The sequence below is a fragment of the Canis aureus genome, chromosome 19 (assembly GCF_053574225.1).
Source record: "Canis aureus isolate CA01 chromosome 19, VMU_Caureus_v.1.0, whole genome shotgun sequence".
NCBI lineage: Eukaryota > Metazoa > Chordata > Mammalia > Carnivora > Canidae > Canis > Canis aureus.
In genome coordinates, this window is record NC_135629.1 from 29,801,312 (window position 1) to 29,810,938 (window position 9,627).

Sequence of the window (9,627 nt, forward strand, 5' to 3'; positions counted from 1 at the left end):
CCCACATACTAATCGAGTTGTTATAGGTTAGCATCAGTTGGGTTGTGACTGGAAGGTGCCAGCCAACTTCAATCATGGCACAGAGTTCATGGAAAAAGAAATGCAAGAAGCCAAAGCCCTCTCACTACTGTGGCTGGTTCATGAAAATGCATGGCTTTTAGTAAAAGTGTCCTCTTGGCCAGACTTTTTCTCTCATATAAATTTCTCATATGTTATACATCTATAATAAAATTTGCAGGTTTTTTCTGGGGAGGAGGGCAGAGCAGAGTTAGATGTCTTGAGCGAGCCAGAGTAAATGTGGGATTTAACTGTAGAACTAAGATTAATTTGAAGAAGATGCACGGGGTCTCTACGGTTTTCTCTCAGATCTATAAAATTGACATAAGACCATTGACTATCTACTGCAAAGGAATATTGTGTTGGAAAAAGAATGTACTGATGTTTGCAATTGCATCCCTCAAGGGGTGCTTTGTAGAACACACAAGTGGCTGCTCTAAGCTTAAAGTACTCATCACATCACTTCGGGTTAGATCATGGGAAATCAGTGGCTTTGCAAGGCAGTGTTATACATTCCATCCTCTGGGAGAATAAATGCCAAAGTGTCTGCTAGAGAGGAGAGATTTGGGAGATTTTCATTTCCCCATGAATTTTTTAAAAAATTGTATTTAAATTCAATTTGCCAACATATACTATAGCACCCAGTGCTCATCTCATCATGTGCCCTCCTTAATGCCCATCACCCAGTTACGCTATCCCCCATCACCCCCCCCCTTTTTAATAGTGGCTGATTTCTTCTTCTCTTTGAGCTTTCCCACTTCTGGCATTTTGCACATGCTGTTCCCTGTACTCAGCCCATAGAGTGGCCTCCTTTACCCTCCTCTACCTGACTCTTGTGGCTGGTTCCTTCGCATCCTCCTAGTATAGCTGATTTCAGAAAGGTCTCCCTTGGAAAGGAAGGAGTTTGATAACACAGACTGTGTAATAACAGAAGAGTTGGGTTTGGCCTACAAAGAGGCTTATCCTGGGAAAGAGCCTATGTCTCCCCATGCTCCCCTCATTAACTTAGATGTTTCTCCTCTGTTCTTCCCTGCTCACTCACTGTGTATTTCTTCCCTTCCTAGGAGTTATGCAAATTATGTATTTACTTGTTCCTTTCTTGTTTGCTACCAGGTACACTGGAAATACCACAGTCATGTTGTCATGTTGCCTAGCATGTTGTAGGCACTCATCACATCTAGCGGTGATGAAGTCACATACCTCTTCCTTGAAAAAATTGTGTGGAAAATAATATACAAGGTTTGGATTGTGGTGGTCTCTGCCTCCTCTAAGACTCCCTTCCAATACTGCCACCTCCAAGAAGTCTTCCTTGATGCCCATACCCAAAGGAAACCTCATGGTGCGCTCCACTCACCTATCTATCAGGATGTAAGGTCCTTGATGTTGTTTTCAGCATTATCACAACTGGCTGTGATTTCTGTGAGCTAGTTGACTTGCTTTTCTTTCTTTCTCACTCAGATATAAGTTCCATGAGGATGGGGACTGTGCCTCAGTATATGCCCAGCACCCAAGTGGATGGCCTAACACAGTGCTTGGCCCATGGTAGTTGCTCAGTTGAATATTTGCTGAAAAATACAGGATCGTGTTATTCCTCTGCTCAAAGCTCTCTAATGCTTTACCATTTACCATTCAGAGTAAAAGCCTTACTGTGATTTACAAGCCTCCTCCCCACCATCTCCTTGAGTTGATATCTCTGAGCTCCTCTACGTTGTTCCCCTCACTTGCTTCACACCTCCTCGATGTTTCTCACACATGCCATGCAGGCTCCTGCATCAGGACCTTTGCATTTGCTGTGCCTTCCTCTGGAACCCTTTCCCCATGGATCGTCCCTCTCTTCCTTCAGGTCTTTGCTCAGATCTTCTTCTCTGAAGGAGGCCTTCCTCTAGCAATCTATTTGTAATGTGAAACTTTCCCTTACATGCCCACAGACACACAAACACTTATTGTCACACATTCTCTCTGCCCCTTCTGTGCTGTATTTATTGTCTATCTCCTCACAACTAGAGTGTAAACTCACATTAGGGTGGGATCTTTATAAATTTTCTTTCACTGCTGCATCCTTGGATCCCAGAATAGACCCTAACATATAGTAGGTGCTCAGTAAATGGGAAATGAATGGCTGTCTGGCCCTTTCTGATCTGCGCCATTGTTCTTCATTGCTCTCAGATTTCTAGCAAACCTTCCTCGAGTCTCACTTAAAAGAATGACTGTCACTTAGATACTAAATTTGGTCCCTTCTGAGTATACCAGACACATGTGAATTAACTGCAGCTCTTCAGCAAGCATTTGCAGGACTTTCAGAGAAACACTATTGAAATAAAACTTCAAAGCCTTGGCTTTTTGCTTTCTGCTGTCATTGGTGAATGTGGCTAATTGTTAATGAAACAAAATGTCTTTTCTTGCCATCTTTTGTGCCCTGTTACTGCTGACAGCTCTCATGGCTTCCCCTCTGCAGACTCTTGTTGCTTTTCATGTAGGCCCTCTCTGGGTTAAGGAGCTGGCTTGAAGGGTGGGGCAGTTCTAGTAATCCTTGGGGTGTGCATATACCTCTAGGCTTATCTCTACTCTTAAGAGAAAAAACAAAAAAGCAATCAGAAGGAGTTGAAGAGAATAGATTTATGAAGCATTTTTCCTTATTCATCCAAAGCTAAATGCTGCTGTTCAAGGGTTACCTTAATTAGTATGGCTTTTTAATAACTGCAGGTCACAAGGTGGGATGGTGCCTGCTTCTTGCCAGCTGGGCTGTATCATTCCACCAAATTAAATTGAGTAGTCTGAGTTTTTGTTTTTGTTTTAAGAAGCAGCCCCTCCTTTGAGTGTATTCCTTTCGCAGAGATGGCAGGACACTTTGCTACCCACTCCCGCCCTCCTCCTTCCTTTCTGCTCAGCCAGCACCTAGATGCTCTCCACCATAACACTTACCAGCCTCTGCTTTACTTGCTGGTTCCCTCCTCTGCCCACAAGCTTCCTGGGCACGTGGATAGTAGGGGTTCCAGAAAAATTCATTGAAAAAAACTAATGAATGAATATAATTTGCTCTCCCCTGTCCCTTTCATTAGCAATTGTTTACTGAGTTTCATTTGACCCAAAAGTGAATCACACTGTAGTTACTCTTCTTAGATAATTGGTAAAGATAAAATTCTCATTGCAACTTTTCAGGAAATTCAGACAAAAATCTTTGCAGAATCTGTATTCACCTAATCACCCTATGTTTTGTTTGTGTGTGTGTTTTTAAATAATTACTTGCTTAGAGGGAGGTCTGATTAGAAATCCCTTCTTTAGCTTACTTTATAAAGTATGAAACAAAAGAAAATTTAATGGCTAAAAAGCCACGAGTTTCTGTCAATACTCACCTTTTGTTAGATACAATGCCTCTTCAGCCAGATAATTTCTAAATCCTGCTCCAGAATTTGCTTCTGTTCTGTCACACTTAGACTGATCAATTTTCAGAAGTTGTAGGAGAGAAAATAAATTCTGTCTCCAAATGATGTTTATAATCTCAAATCTAAATTAAAACATGTCGATTCCACAGCAATAGTCACTATGGAAATAGAAACATATAGGCCTCGATTCTAAATCAAGAGAGTGTTTAGCTGGGTGGTATATATTTTCCATCATGTTTTTGAAAAATCTGTTACAGTGTATGCATTTTCAAAGGCTTAGATTTGATAAGCTTCTAAGAAATAGTACATGTGTGGGTCACATTAAAATTAAATGTACTTTGAACGTGTTTGAAATGTGGTTTATAATGTCCTGCCCCTATTAGTGAAAATCTTGTTAAGATATTAGACTAGACTTATGGAATTTAAAAAAAATAAAAACTTGTTTGAAATAAACCATGGAAGCCTCCATAGCAGGCAGATATGCCTATACATTATCTCCATTCAAATTCTTCTAAAATTCAAATGTTATATTAAGAATACTAACAAGTATAGAATGGATTTGAAAGAGTTTAAATAGAATTGCTACTCACATCTCAATTTACACCTAATTATCAAGCTTCATTTAGTCTTAGAAACTGTTTAAAAATATATTTGCTAGTTTAAAAAATTGTCAGCTAAAAAAAAAACCCAAAAGTAATAATAGGAATAGTTTATTCTGAAGGTATATCATACAAAAAAGATTTTAAACTTATTTAAAAGTTTTAAAAGTTAAATAAGGCTTTCCCCCTCCATTCAGATGAATAAACAATATATGCCTTCATCGTTTTCAACTTTTTTTTTCCTAATAATTAGTCAACAAATGGTCTTTCAACTAGGATCTGTCTGCCTACTATGTGCTAGGCAATGTTCTAAATTCGAAAGTCACTTCTCAAATAAAATAAAACAAACATATGCTATGATCATTTTGCTTTAAATACCATAAGCCAAGCATATAACTCTTTTACATAAAATACATAATTATTCTTATTTTAAAATTACATAGTTCCTTTCTTTCAAGGAGCCCAAGAATTTTTTTTTGTAGAGTCAAAACATCTTCACGTTGCCCTCCTACAGTTAATGGAAACCAAAAGCTACCTACCTTTTCTTGCACAGGCATGCCTCTCTAAAAATTAAAAATGGAAAGGAGTGATTGTTTCCTTGCCCAGTGATCTCTTATCAATTGCAGAATGAGGGTGACGTAGCCTCCCCCTCCCCACAAAAGGATCTGTTGTCAATATCCAGTCATTTTTTTTCCCCTCCTCTCACTCTGCAAGATGAGATCAGCGTCTCTCCTTCTGCTGATACTTAACCTCAGCAATCACCTGCTTATATACCCTGCGCAGCAGTATCGTGTAATGAAATAGGTCAGCCTGTCTTGTGTCTGTTCAGAACTTTAGCCATTTGGACATTCTTTTAAGAGTGCAGCTTGTCTCATAATTAGCCAGAATTCTAAGATCCTTCTCTAGCAGCTGACACCTTACAGTTGTGCCTCCAAACGTATTAGGGATAATGATGTGTGAAATTCAGATGTGTGAGCGTTCTTTTTTCCCCTTTTTCTAATAGGGTTAACTGAGGCATCAATTTTCTTGTCTACTTTTTTTGCTTTCTCTATTTAACTTTACCCCATTTGTTATAATACCCCTAGACTTAGAGTTGTGCCATTAGGGTTTTTCCTTGATACCATACCAACTCATCATATACTTTTGGTTGTTTTTTGAGGTGAAAAGACCGGCTGTTTTGGAATCGCACAGGTCCACTAGTAGCTGAAGCTCACAAACTGCTTAACAAATAATGGATATGATATTTTGCCTGGAATTTTTTTTTTTGCCTGGAATTTTAAAAAGCTAATGTATCATTGAGAGTTCTTACTGCAAGGTACATGCAGGTGGCTTAACTGACAAAGAAATCGATCATTTCATATTATAAGAAAGTCAGAAGGAGGAGCCTCAGGTCTGTTTCTTTGTGGTTCTTTTAGATTGGCCCTCCCTTGTGTGAAGTTTCCTTTGAGGCTGATGAAAAGATATCTTAGGCGTCCCAGCCTCATCTGCAGGCCAGATGATGTCCAAATAACAATCTTCCATCTCTTAGGAGCAGGAGAATATTTCCCAGAAACCCTTCTGGCTGACTTGCTGTCCTGTCTCATTGGTCAGAATTTTATCACATCATTCATTCCTAAACCTGTCAGGGGCAAGAAGAAGAGGAATAGCATGACTGGCCTAGATAAATTGGAGTATATCCCCTGGAACTACCTGTTGGGGGTGGGGCAGCTTCCCGGAAGTACTTAATTCTTGGAGAGATGAGATATCCCAATAAAAAGGAGGTGGGGGCACCTGGGTGGCTCACTCATTTAAACATCTGACTCTTAGTTTTGGCTCAGGTCATGATCTCAAGGTCCTGGGATTGAGCCCCGAGTCAGGCTCCCTGCTCAGCAAGGAGTCTGCTTGTCTCCCTCCCCTTGCTCACTCACTCTCTCTCAAATAAATAAATATTTAAAAAAAAAGAAAGATGGTGGAAGAAGCAGTGATATGGGTGCTAGATAGCCAGCCAACAGTGTCTGCTACACATAAATTTGGAAAAGAAGGTAAGAAAGATATTTACCAAGTCAGTGGCATTGCAGAACTGATGGATGATTTGCTTGGGTTAGCAAAAGGAAGGTAGGGTGTGATATATATATCTTTTGGATCATAGGGTTTTTTTTATCCACCTCTTAGCACAATGAAAACACTGGGTATAGATAGACTTATTCAATGTTGGAAATTCCCACTTAGTACAAAAATAGATTTAGTCTTTTTTTTAAAAAAAATTAGCAGCTTATACAATTAATTTGTTTTGTAAATTAGCAACTATAATTAACAACAGAAAGCATTTAATAACCTCTGTGTCCAAAGTTCAAAATATCATCAATGGAGATAATTAATTAGCTGAAGTCATCTGAAATACTTTATAATTTGTTTTCCTCTCAATTTGATTTGACATTTATATTAAACCCAGATTTTGAGAAAAAAATGTTTTTGATGCTACTTGGCATATCTTTGTACTACATTATGTGTTGCTGTAGAATTTACAAGATCAACATTTAGATGTCACCAGAGAGACATATATCCTTGTACTGTGATAGACATTATCAGGCACTCCCAAAGTAGCAGCAGCTATTTACATTGAACTTAAATAGACAACTATGGAAATGTCAAGAAGCATTACATTTTTAGAAGTTGGAAACATTGAGAAGAATTAGGCTTTTCGTTTTTAATTTGCATTCAAGTGACCAAAAAGTGTCTTCTGTGTAAGAATGATTTGTATGGGCAGAACAGAGACCAAGATAGCCAGCAATCTCAAGCTGTGCATCACAGACCTTTAGTATATCATGGAATCAACATACAGGTCATTACTAGTATTTTTTCCCTTTCTATTGTTTAATTTAAAAATGAACAGAAAATATCAAAGCATTATACACGGTAGGGGAAAGAGTGGAATGAATCATTTTCATTTGAACTTAATGCTTTTATTATGAAAAATTTCAAGTATATACAGCAAGTAGAGTAGTGGAATGAACCGACATATATCCATCAGCCAGATCCAACAATTATTAAGATTTGTGCCATATCATCTTTGTCTTTTTTCTTTGCTGACATATTTTAAAGTGAATCTCAGACACGATTTCATTCACCCCTGTATATTTTAGGATGTACTTTTAAAAAATTATAGACCTTTTCTTACATTACCATAATGTGATTGTTATCAATCTTAAAAAGTTAGCAATGATTTAATATCATATAATATTTAGTCTCCAGAATATCATAAATTCTACTTCACCCGATGAACTCTTTTTAAAAATAAATCTTTTTATAGGTGGTTTATTTGAAACAGAAAACTTTTGCTTCTGTGTCTGTATATCTGTGGCGAAATATATTTCTTAATGTAGGTTGTAATTAAAAACATTCTGGGAAGTCACTGCTGAGGACATTGACGAGCTTTTGTCGAACCCTCAGGAACAGATTTTCCTCCTTGTAGATAGGCAGTTTCTATAGATGCTTAAAGGTCCCATCAAGCAAAAATTTCAGCAAGCGATTGCTTATACAGAAGTGCTTTGACTCTTTTTAAAAAAATTTTCCCAACTGAAGTATTAGTTTTTTTACTGTATGGATATACAAGCCAGTCATTCTAAAGAGGCTATTGATTTGACTAGTGGTGGTACTTGATTAAGTAATTCAGAGTAGAGGAGATACAACCTCAGGTTTAAGAATCTCTCCTCAGCCAAATAATGGATTCAAAACCTTGTCCTCTACTAAATAAAGCATTATGTGGGGCAAGATGCCGATGTTTAGTTATGTGATATATCTAAACATCTTTCTTCAGATTGACAAATTAGGGAATAGCATGAGACAAAATTTTCTCAACAACTGTGTTCTCAAAGGTCCACTGAAATATCTGCAGTCTACCTTTCCAGCCACAGGACTTTTGCATATGCTGTTTCATTTGTCAAGAAGGTTTAACTTCTTTACCTATTACTGCTTCTCCTGGTTTTTTCTTTTCTTCCTTTGAATCTTAATCTCCCCCTCCCTAGCAAAGCCTTTCCTGACCTTAAGTCATATTCTGTCATTATGTGCTTAAACCAGTATGGGCCACTCCTATATAGAACTTATTAGTGTTGTAATTTTACACTTCTCTGTTAGGGCAGTTCATCTAGCATCTCTTTACTTAGAGATAGTAAACTAGTTTGTAAACTTCCCAAGAGTAGGGACTTTCCTTGCTTATCCTTGTAGCCTTAGCACCTAAAACAGTTGAACTCGGCAGAAATTTGATGAATGAATGATCTGCTGATTGATGAACTGAATGCTCTCACTTTAAAGCAGTTAAATATTCAGACTGAAAATATCTTTATAATTAAGCAACTTTGTCTTTTTTTTTTTTCCAACTTAAGAGTTTTCCTGGAGTTTCAAAGAAGTGGGGCATGGGCAATTTAGTAGGTGCCAAAACCAGTCTGTGTTGTTTTTTAAAATGTCTAAATTGATATAATGATAGTAGCAAGACAACTTTTATACATTAGGAGAGGGGCTTATAGATAATGATTATTTTGCAAGGCTGTAAGAGAATGCAGTGATTTAAGATACATTTAAACATGTAAGGTCAATCCTGTTTACTGAGAAGCAAGCTTCCCATCATTCTCAAAGCTATGACTTATGTTAGAAATGTGGGTGGGGACGCCTGGTTGGCTCAGTGGTTGAGCACCTCTCTTGGGCCCAGGGCGTGATCCTGGAGTCCCAGGATTGAGTCCCTCATAGGACTCCCTGCATGGAGCCTGCTTCTCTCTCTGCCTGTGTCTCTCATGAATAAAAAAATCTGAAAGAAGAAAGAAAGAAAGAAAGAAACAAACAAACAAACAAACAAACATGGGTGAATGGTGTAGAATCATTGGATAAAATCCAGGACTTAGCCCGAGTCCGTAAGACTGTCACAGTTTGCACCAGGTGGCCTTTCTAGTTTCTATTTTTGCCCTTTGTTGCTTCAATCTTGATGCTCCAACAATATAGACCTATTCAGATATACCTATTTCATGTTTTCTTGCTGTTAGCTCTGTTCTTAACACCAACCTGATCCCCCAATTTTCTCCGTTAATTTCCTTATACTTTAACATCTATTTTCACATGCATTCCCTTAGAAATATTAAAGTGTTACCTAATAAGATAAGGTCCCCTTTGACTTCTTCTCTGCCCTCTGGCATACCCATATATATTATCTCCTTGTAAGGCATATAGTAGTAACAGTAACTCTGTGGGCTCATATTTATATTTATTTTTTTAAATAATTTATTTATTTATTTGAGGGGTGGTGGTACATGTACACATAAGCAGGGGGAAGGGGCAAAGAGAGAGGGAGAAGCAGACTTCCGTGCTGAGCAGGGAACCTGATGCAGGGTTCAATCCCAGGACCCCCGGGATCATGACCCGAGCTAAAGGCAGACACTTAACCAACTGAGCCACCTGGGTACCCCTGTGTGTTCATATTTTTAATAGAAATGAGATGTTGAATAATCCTGCATTTGCCTATTTCATTTCAAAGTGTGTCCCTGGGGATCCCTGGGTGGTGCAGCGGTTTGGCGCCTGCCTTTGGCCCAGGGCGTGATCCCAGAGACCCGGGATCGAGTCCC